Source organism: Tamandua tetradactyla, chromosome 3 (genome assembly GCF_023851605.1).
Source record: "Tamandua tetradactyla isolate mTamTet1 chromosome 3, mTamTet1.pri, whole genome shotgun sequence".
NCBI classification, from domain to species: domain Eukaryota; kingdom Metazoa; phylum Chordata; class Mammalia; order Pilosa; family Myrmecophagidae; genus Tamandua; species Tamandua tetradactyla.
The window spans coordinates 66,445,946-66,456,649 of record NC_135329.1 but is presented as its reverse complement, the minus strand read 5'-3'; the positions used below and the strand labels follow the sequence as shown (position 1 = coordinate 66,456,649).

At 38.8% G+C, this 10,704-nt stretch overlaps 1 pseudogene; it reads left to right on the top strand.

Annotated features, from left to right (window-relative positions):
• The first annotated feature begins 1,666 nt into the window (after positions 1-1,666).
• On the top strand, positions 1,667-3,237 carry LOC143676121 (keratin, type II cytoskeletal 8-like; annotated as a pseudogene).
• Positions 3,238-10,704: the final 7,467 nt, after the last annotated feature.

Here is a 10,704-nt window from a genome sequence, read left to right as displayed (position 1 = left end):
GAAAACACCAGCGTTTGTTTTCGTGCTCATCTTTACCCCCTTCCCCTGCCACAGAATCTACTATTAATATTAAATTAATTATTTAATATGAGCAAAAAAAATGGCAACAACAGATCTTGAAAATGATAAACAGAATTTGAGATCGAGGGAGACTGTTCATTTGGTTAAAAGGATGGAGTTTGCAAGCCAGATGGAACAGTATAATTGCTCAAAGGAGAATTGGCTTCTTCTCGCAGACTTGTGAGAATCACTTACCCAATTCACCCGCCAGTCAGGAGCCCTGGCAGCCAACAAATGGCTTCTAAAGCAGGGGCCACTGGAAGGGAGGATCTTGGAGGCAAGGTTTGAACTAGAAAGTTCTGTCTGTATATACTAGTACTCTGTGTTCTGAATTTTTCTGCCACAAATCTCTTAGTTTGAAGACTAAGGGAAAGGCATAAAAGCATTTTCCAGACCTGCAGAGCCAGCAGTGCACTGTGAAGTAGTCCTGGAAGTATGGGACAGCAAGACGTTTGCTTCAGAAGCTCAGACCCAGCTCCTGGTGAGCCCCACATGCCATCCATGCTGTCCTCGTCCCAGCGAGTCTGGCTGTCCTGCCAGTAGTGGCAGTTCCAGGAACTCACAGCGGTTAATTCCTCCTGTGCATCTACTTTCCGTCTCTGCTCTGTTTTCTAGAGTACATGGAGGAAATGAGCCTGTTTTGGATGTGCAACACATGAAAAAATAAAATATGCAGTCAAAACCATGAGCCCACTGCAGTAAAATTTTTGTTTTGTGAAGTCAGAGACATTTTCTAAATGATGCTTATTGACAGTACAAGCTCAGAAAACATGGCTCAAAGTTTCGACTGGAAATGCTACTACAATGCAGCTGCTCTCTATGTTTTGTTCTGTGTTTTGTTTTTCACTTAATTAATTTTCAGGAAAAGAAATGCTTTCTGGCCATAAAACTTGCCCTTATAAGACACTCAATCTAGGGCCCTAACTTATCATCTTTACAACTCTGAAGGTGATAATCTACTTTCTCTTTCTTTCTTAACTGTTTCTCAGAATTTAGCAGCAGTTTCTTTGTGAAGCCAGATGTTAGAGCCCTACCAACTTCAAATTCAAGTTCCTTCTAGCCTGCTGTGCTTCAAAGAATCAGCAGTCAATAGGCAAATGGCTTTGGCTTATCTCATGCTGTTTGAAATACACCTATTTTTTCACTCCCAAGGATTCCTGGAACTTAGCAATTTGCTTGTCTCCCTCCCCAGATTTAGTCAGTATATTATGATCAACCAAGAATATAACTGGATGAATATTTGTCAAGTTGCACATTCTCCATGCAAGCAGAATTCAAAGCAGTTATCCTACGATTTGGAAATTAATCAGTGAAATCCAGAGACTCCACCCAGGAGGGAATCAGAGCACATGCAGCCCGCCTTATGCAGGAAATGACTGACAGCAACACACTGAAATGCATAAAGGTGAAAAAATCCATTTTGATGCTGATAAACAGTTTTGACAATACAGTAATCCTGGAATTGCTCTCAATTTTTTTTTATGGATTAAATAAAATGTTTAGTCTTTATCCAGTATATAATAACATTACTGATAGAAAAAGTAAAACAAGAATAAAAATGACCACCACTAAGCAGCAGTCCTCGGCTTCTTCTTCAGCTTCCACCATGTCCATCAGGGTCACCCAGAAGTCCTACAAGATGTCCACCTCAGGCCCCCGACCTTCAACAGCTACTACATGAGCAGGTCTAGAATCTAAATCAGCTACTTGGCTTACGCCTGGTGGGCATGAGCTGCTGCAGCTTGCAGGGCAGCCTGGGCACTGGCATGGGTCTGGTCAGGGGCGACAGTGGGGCAGGGGTTGCAGGGAGCATCACAGCTATCATTTTGAACCAGAGCCTGCTGAGCCCCTTTAAGCTGGAGGTGAACCCCAACCTCCAGGTCATACAGATGCAGAAGCAGCAAATCAAGACCCTCAATAACAAGTTTGCTTCCTTCACTGACAAGGTTCAGTTCCTGAAGCAGCAGAACAAGATGTTGGAGGCCAAGTGGAACCTCCTGCAGCAGCAGCAGCAGATGGCTTGGACCAACATGGACAACATGTTTAGAGCTACATCAGCAATCTTCAGAGACAGCTGGAGATGCTGGGCCAGGAGAAGCTGAAGCTGGAAGCAGAACTTGGCAACATGCAGGAGCTGGTGGAGGGCTTCAAAAGTAAGTATCAGGATGAGATCAACAAGTGAACAGAAATGGAGAGTGAATTTGTCCTTATCAAGAAGAATGTGGATGAAGTTTACGTGAACAACATAGAGTTGGAGTCCCACCTGGAAGGGCTGACTGATGAGATTAACTTCCTCAGGAGTCCTCTCCATGGACAGCAGCTGCTCCCTGGACCTGGATGACATCATCACTGAGGTCAAGACCCAGTGTAAGGATACTGCTAACCATAGCCAGACTGAGGCCGAGAGCATGTACCAGATTCAGCAGGAAAAGCTTCAGACACTGGCCTCGACTACATGAAGATGGACATCTCCAAGATGAACCTGAGCACTGGCCGGCTCCAGGCTGAGATCAGTGGCCTGAAGGGAGAGAAGGCTTCCCTGAAGGCCATCACTGTTGATGCCGAACAGTGTGGAGAACGGGCTGTCAAGGATGTCAATGCCAAGCTGGCCCAGCTGGAGGGTGCACTGCACCAGGCCAGGCAGGACATGGCATGGCAGTTGCACGAGCACCAGGAGCTGATGAATGTTCAGCTGGCCCTGGACATTGAAATTGCCACCTACTACAAGCTACTGGAGGGCAGAGAGAGCCGGCTGGAGTCTGGGATGCAGAACATGAGTATTCATACAAAGACTTCCAGGGGCTCCTGGAGTCCACTGAGCCCCACCTTCGGGGGCCTCATGGGCACCAGTAACAACTACAGCCTGAGCTCCTTCCAGTCCAGCTTCAAATCCGGTGGGGGTCCAGCTCTTTCATTCTCAACAGCACCGCCAAGGCTGTGGTTGTGAAGATGCTTGAGACTCACGCTGGGAAGCTGGTGTCCAAGTTATCCAACACCCTGTCAAAGTGAACTTCCACTGTAGCCACTCCAAGGCCTGCTGTGGCTGCCCTAGAGCCTGGGGGCAAGGACCCGTGCAGGGGGGTAGGGAACAGAACTGGTGTACCTCTTCTTGACCATGCCCCCACCTAGAAGCCAATTTTGTCTTTTCCGAAATAAAGCCTCAGTTGGCTCTGCCAACTGCCCCCCAAAATTAAAAAATAAACAAATAAATAAATAAAAATAAGGACAAAAACTGGTAAAATTCATTAATGACTAAAGCTATTATGAATAAAATATTATTGAGAGAAGTTGGACATCTAAAATGTTACCTAGAAAAATTGAATTTGTTAGAAATAATAGCCCCACCAGGAAAATGCACAGAGCAAAAATTGAAAGCTGTAAGTTTTGTTTTTTTTTTTTTTTTTTTTTTTTTTTTTTTTTTAAAGACAGAGAGAAGGAAGGAAGGATAGAAGGAAGGAAGAAAGGGAAACATTTTTAAACATTTTCTTGTTTTATTGTATTCTGTTTCTCCGTTTTTGTTACATGGGCTGGGGCCGGGAATCGAACCGAGGTCCTCCGGCATAGCAGGCAAGCACTTTGCCCGCTGAGCCACCGCGGCCTGCCCAGTTTTGTTTTTTTAAGAAAAGATGCAGGAAAAATTATGGAGAAAATACAGAGTTCCCACATACTCCCTTATTATTAACACCTTGAACTGATGTAGTACACTTGTTACAACTAGTGAAAGAATATTTTTACTGTTTTTGTTGTAATATTAACTGTAGTCCATGATTTACATTAGGGTTCACTGTGTTGGACAGTCCTATTTGTTTTTTTTAATTCTAGTAACTTAGAACACAACCTAAAATTTCCCCTTTTAACCACATTCAAATTTATAATTCATTGGTGTTAATTACAGTCACTATGTTGTGTGAGTTTTATTAGAACCCAAAACTGTTAATAAATTAAATGTTTACACCAAAATTTATAGGAAAATTAAGAAATTCCAGTGAAATAATTTCAGGAAAATGGAAAATATTGGAAACAATTTCTTAATTAAAATAGAACACTAATTAAAATTACATAACGGAATTTGTTCAGGAATATACCATCTAAATAAAAATTTAATGATGTTCTTACAATGTTGGGTAATTTTGGTTATTATGTTTGATTTTGTAACATTCTAGGTGGTCAAAAGTATAAACTCTAACTATCCCTAAGTCAAAGAAAAGATTAGAAAAGTGGTGGAAAGACAACTGATATCTATTTCTGAGAAGTCCTCCAATCCAAAGTCACCAAAGGAACTTGCTATTCTTTAGGAGTTCCCTCCTTTGCATACAAAATTTTCTAGCTAAAAATCTCATTGTCATTCTGTATTACTCCCGTTCCCTTAAAAATCAATTCAGTTTGCTACCACAACCAAATAATTCTAAGTGCAAAACATCTTTCCTCTCTGTTTCTCTTTGGTATAATAATTGCTGATTTTTTAAACTTTTTTTATCGTATAGTATAACATATATAACAAGCAAAGAAATAAAAAATGCAGTGGTTTTCAAAGCACTCTTCAACAATTAGTTACAAGACAGATCCCAGAGATTGTCATGGGCTACCATAAGAGCCTCTCATTTTTTTCCATCTAGCTGCTCCAGAATATAGGAGGCTAGAGAACTTAAATATTTTATCATCGCAATCAACTTTTTTTCTTTCTTATTTTGTGAAAAAAACATATATACAAAAAAGCTATAAATTTCAAAGCACAGCACCACAATTAGTTGTTGAACATATTCTATAGTTTGACATGGATTACAATTTCACAATTTTAAGTTTTTACTTCTAGCTGCTCTGAGATACTGGAGACTAAAAGAGATATCAAATTAATGATTCAGCATTCATATTCATTCATGTATAATTCCACCATCACCTTTGATCTTTCCATCCTGTCTTTAGGGGTGTTTAGGCTATGATAATTCTAAATTTTCCATATTGGAAGGGTCTGTCACTAATATGGGATAGGAAGATGGGACTATCCGATGTTCTGGAGAGTCTGGGCTAGGTTTCAGGACATATTTGGAACAGGGACCATTCTGGAGGTTGTAGGTTTCTAGAAAGTTACTCTAGTGCATGTAACCCTTGTGGAATCTTTTTTTTTTTTTCGTGGACCCAGGTTTCAAGATGGGTGTCTTTGGGGAACCCTTGTGAAATCTTATATATTGCCGTAGGTGTTCCTTAGATTTGGATGGAATGGTCCTGGTTGGGGGTTGACAGGTTATGATAGGTAGCAAGTTCTACCTGAAGCTTGCAAAGAGCAACCTCCAGAGTAGCCTCGCAACTCTAATTGAACTCTCTCTAACATGGATACTTTATTGATTACACTTCTTTTCCCCATTTTGGTCAGGATGGAATTGTTGATCCCACAGTGCCAGGTCTGGATTCATCCCTGAAAGTCATCTCCCATGTAGTCAGGAGACTTTCACCCCTGGGTGTCACGTCCCACTTAGGGGGGAGGGCAACAATTTCACTTGCAGAGTTGGGCTTAGAGAGAGTGAGGCCACATCTGAGCAACAACAGAGGTCCTCCAGAATAACTCTTAGGCATACCTATACATATTCTAAACCTCTCCGCTACCTACACAAGCTTCACAAGGTAAGCCTCATGATCGAGGGTGTGGCTTATTGATTTGAGTGTCCCTAAAGTTTGACACAGTATCAAGGGATTCCATGATGATAAGGTTTAATAATTCCATAGTCTTTCTCCCATCCCTCAGGGAACTTTGCCAAAACTTTTTGATTATCTGCTTAAAATACGCTGCAATGTATCCAGACATTATAATAACCCAAACAGGATTAAAGGACCTCTTTCTTATTCTGTACTCTTTGTGTTTCAATTGTTCAAATGAACTATTCAGATAGGTTGAATTAGATTATGCACTACAGAAAAATTCAGTTCCAGACCAATTAAACCTTTCTTCCATTGGTCTCAAAGAGTATGCATGGTTCTAAAATATAGACACTGTCTTCCTTACTCCTATGTTCTGAATTACTTGAACCCCAACCTGTTCAGCTTCATTCTTATTTCTAAGTATCAGGTTATATATATAAAACAGCCTCTCAAAATCCAGAAATAAAAATCACCACTCCAGGATTCATGCGTCTGCTCTAAAAGCTTACAATCTAGGCCCCTTTTCTCTTATCAGCATTTTCTAAAGGTTACCATGCCATTCTTGTTCTTTTGTTTCTAGCTTATTTTGTCTCACCTAATGTTCCACGTGTTCATTCACATCATTGCATGCCTTGCAAGTTTGTTCCTTTTTATAGCAGTACAACCTTCATTCCTAAGTATACACCTTTGGTCATCAATCTACTTCTCCATCAGTGCATCCTTCAGCCACTTGTATTCATTGGACATCATGTATAGGACCCAAAGTCCACAGTTTTTCAACATTCTCAATTTCAGATAATTTCATTGTTCTCAAGAGGAAGGAAATCAACAAACACACCCTCGCCAAACAGGAAATCTAAACCTCCCCTTAACTTTTGTCCCCCCCCCCCCCCATTATTTACCTCTGCTGTTGCTGTGGTAGCATTGATGGTTACCTTTTGAACATAGCTCATAGCATGCAATAGCAGTTTTCCCCTTGTACCCTGGACTTAAACACTCTTTCTACAAGAATCCTTTCTTTTAAGTAATTCTTGTAAGAATTAATTCATATTTGTAGTGTTAATCAATGGGACATGTAGGTCTACACAATCTCTTTTAATCTTGTTCATCTTCTATATGGTAATATTACTTACAGACCCACTAGAGAACCACCTTCACTTCTATCTATTCCCTTACACTGGAGTTCAACCTCATTAGCTAATGGTTCACCGATCTCTAGCTTCTATGTATCTCTAAGTCCTCTATATTCTGTATTATAAGCCTCTGATTATACCCTCATGCTGGTCATAAAAGTGGAATCATACAGTATCTATCCTTTTGTGTCTAACTAATTTCACTCAACATTATGTCCTCAAGATTCATCCATCTTGCCATGTGCTTCAGGATGTCATTTTGTCTTATTGCTGCATAATATTCCATCATATGTATATACCATATTTTGTTGATCCACTCGTCTGTTGATGGGCATTTGGTTTGTTTCCATCTTTTGGCGATTGTGAACAATGCTGCTATGAACATCAGTGTGCAAATGTCTGTTTGTGTCATTGCTTTCGGCTCTTCTGGGTATATACCAAGTAATGCTATTGCTGGGTCATAGGGCAGCTCAATATTTAGTTTCCTAAGGAACCGCCAAAGTGTCGTCCATAGTGGCTGCACCATTATACATTCCCAACAGCAGTGCATAAATGTCCCAATTTCTCAACATCCTCTCCAACATTCATAGTCTCCTGTTTGTTTAATAGCAGCCATTCTTATAGGTGTGAGATGGTATCTCATTTTATTCTTGATCTTCATTTCCCTTAAGCCAGTGAAATGAGCATCTCTTCATGTGTTTTTGAGCCATCTGTATTTCTTCTTCAGAAAAATGCCTATTCATATCTTTAGTTCATTTTATAATTGGGTTCTTTGTTCTTTTGTGGGTGAGTTGTATAATTTCATTGTATATACAGGAAATCAAACCTTTGTCCAATATGTGATTTCCAAATATTTTCTCCCTTTGAGTTGGCTGCCTCTTCACCTTTTTGACCAAATCTTTTGAGGTACAGAAGCATTTGATTTTGAGGAGTTCTCATTTTCCTTTTGTTGCTTGTGCTTTGGGTTCAAAGTTTAGGAAACTATCTCCTATTACTAGGTCTTGAATATGGTTCCCTACATTTTCTTCTAGGAGCTTTGTGGTGCTAGTTCTTATATTTAGGTATTTGATCCACTTTGAGTTAATATTAGTGTTCTCTTTCATACTCTTGGCTATTGATATCCAGTTTTTCCATGCCCAATTATTGAAAAGACTATTTTGTCCCAGTTCAGAGGTTTTGGGGGCCTTGTCAAAAATCAGTTGACCATAGATTTGATGGTCTATTTATGCATTCCTGATTTTATTCCATTGGTCAATGCTTCTATTTTTGTGCCAGCACCATGTTGTTTTGATCACTGGGACTTTATAATAGATTTTAAAGTCAGGGAGTGTTTATCCTCCCCCTTTGCTCTTCTTTTTTAGGATGCTTTCAGCTATTCAGGGTATCTTTTCCTTCCAGATGAATTTGGTAGTTAGCTTTGCCAAATCTTCAAAGCAAGTTACTGGAATTTTGTTTGGTACTTTGTTGAATCTATAGATCTATAAATCTATAAATGAATTTTGGGAGAATTGCCATCTTAACTATATTTAGCCTTCCTATCCATGAGCAGGGAATGTCTTTCCACCTATTTAGATCTCCTTGATTTCTTTTAGCAATGTTACATAGTTTTCTGTGTACAAGTCCTTTACATCCCCAGTTAAAAATTTCAAAGTACTTGATTCTTTTAGTGGCTATTTTGAATGGAACTTTTTCTTTAACTGACTCCTCAGTTCGGTCATTGCTTGTGTATAGAAATGTTACTGATTTTTGCATATTAATTTTATATCACACTACCTTGCTGAATTTGTTTATTAGCTCAAGTAACTTTGCTGTAGATTTTTCAGGGTCTTCCAATTACAGTATCTTACCATCTGCAAATAGTGAGAGTTTTACTTCTTCTTTTCCTATTTGGTTGCCTTTTATTTCTTTGTTCTTGCTTATTGCTCTAGCTAGAACTTCTAGTACAATGTTTAAAATAGCGTTGACAGTGGGCATCCTTGTCTTGTTCCTGATCTTAGGTGGAAAGCTTTCAGTCTCTCTCCATTGAGTTTGATGCTGGCTATCAGTTTTTCATATATTCCCTTTATCATATTGAGGTAATTACCTTCGATTCCTGTCTTTTGGAGTATTTTATCAGAAAAGGATGCTGAATTTTGTCAAATGCTTTTTCAGCATCAATTGAGATGGTCATGTGATTTTTCCCTTTTGATTTGGTAATGTGTAGCATAACATTAATTGATTTTCTTGTGTTGAACCATCCTTGCATTCCTGGTATAAACTCCACTTGATCATGGTGTATAATTCTTTTAACATGTTGTTCAATTCACTTTGCTAATATTTTATTGAGAATTTTTGCATCTATGTTCATTAGGGAGATTGGCGTATAGTTTTGCTTTATAGCATCATTACCCAGTTTTGAAATTAAAATGATATTAGCTTCATACAATGAGTTAGGTAGAGCTCCCTTTTCCTCAATTTTTGGAAAAGTTTGAGCAGGATTGCTGTCAGTTCTTTTTGGAACGTTTGATAAAATTCCCCTGTGAAGCCATCTGGCCATGGGCTTTTCTTTGTACGATGATTTTTGATGATTGATTGAATCTCTTTTCTTGTGATTGGTTTGTTGAGATATTCTATTTCTTCCTAAGTCAGTGTAGCTTGTTTGCATGTCTCTAGGAATTTGTCCATTTCATCTAGGTTGTCTAGTTTATTGGCATACAGTTGTTCATGGTATCCTCTTATGATTTCTTTTATTTTTTTCAGGGTCTGTGGTTATGCATCCACTCATTTCTGATTTTATTTATTTGCATCCTCTCTCTTTTTGCTTTCTCAGTCCTGCTAGTGGCCTATCAATTTTATTGATTTTCTCAAAGACCCAACTTTTAGCTTTACTGATCCTTTCTATTGTTCTTTTGTTCTCCCATTCATTTATCTCTGCTTTAATATTTGCTATGTCTCTTCTTCTATTTGTTATGGGGTTAGTTTACTGTTCTTTCTCAAGTTCCTCCAGGTGTGCTGGTAAGTATTCAATTTTTACTTTTTCTTGTTTTATAATATAGGCATTTAGGGCAATAGATTTCCCTCTCAGCACAGACTCTGCTGCGTCCCATAAGTCCTGATAAGGTGTATTCTCATTTTCATTCATCTCCAGATAGCTACTGATTTCTCTAGCAAGTTCTTCTTTGGCCCAGTTGTTGTTTAAGAGTGTGTTGTTTAATCTCCATATATTTGTGAATGTTCTCATTCTTTGGTGTTTATTGAGATCCAGCTTCATCTCATTGTGACCAGAGAAAGTGCTTTGAATAATTTCAATGTTTCAAATTTATAAAGATGAGTTTTGTGCCCCAGCATATGATCTATCCTGGAAAATGTTCCATGAGCACTAGAGAAGAGTGTATATCCTTGTACTTTGGGGTGCAATGACCTATATATGTCTGTTAGGTTTAATTCATTTATCATGTTAACTTCTCTATTTCCTTGTTGATCTTCTGTTTGGTTGTTCTATCTATAGAGGAAAGTGATGATTGAAGTCTCCTGCTATTCTTGTGGAAGCATCTATCACTCCCTTCAGTTTTGCCAATGTCTGTCTCATGCACTTTGGAGGTTCTTGATTGGGAACATAATTATTTATGATTATTATGTCTTCTTGGTGAACTGACATTTTAGTTAGTATATAGTGTCTTTCTTTGTCTCTTATGATGTCTTTACATTTAAAATCTATTTTGTCCAATATTAGTATAGCTACTCTTGCTTTCTTTTGGTTATGACTTTCGTGGAAAATCTTTTTCCATCTATTCACTTTCAATCTATTTGTATCCTTGCACCTAAGATGAGTCTCTTGTAAACAGCATATAGCTGGATTATGTTTCTTAATCCATTCTGCCAATTTGCATCTTTTAAT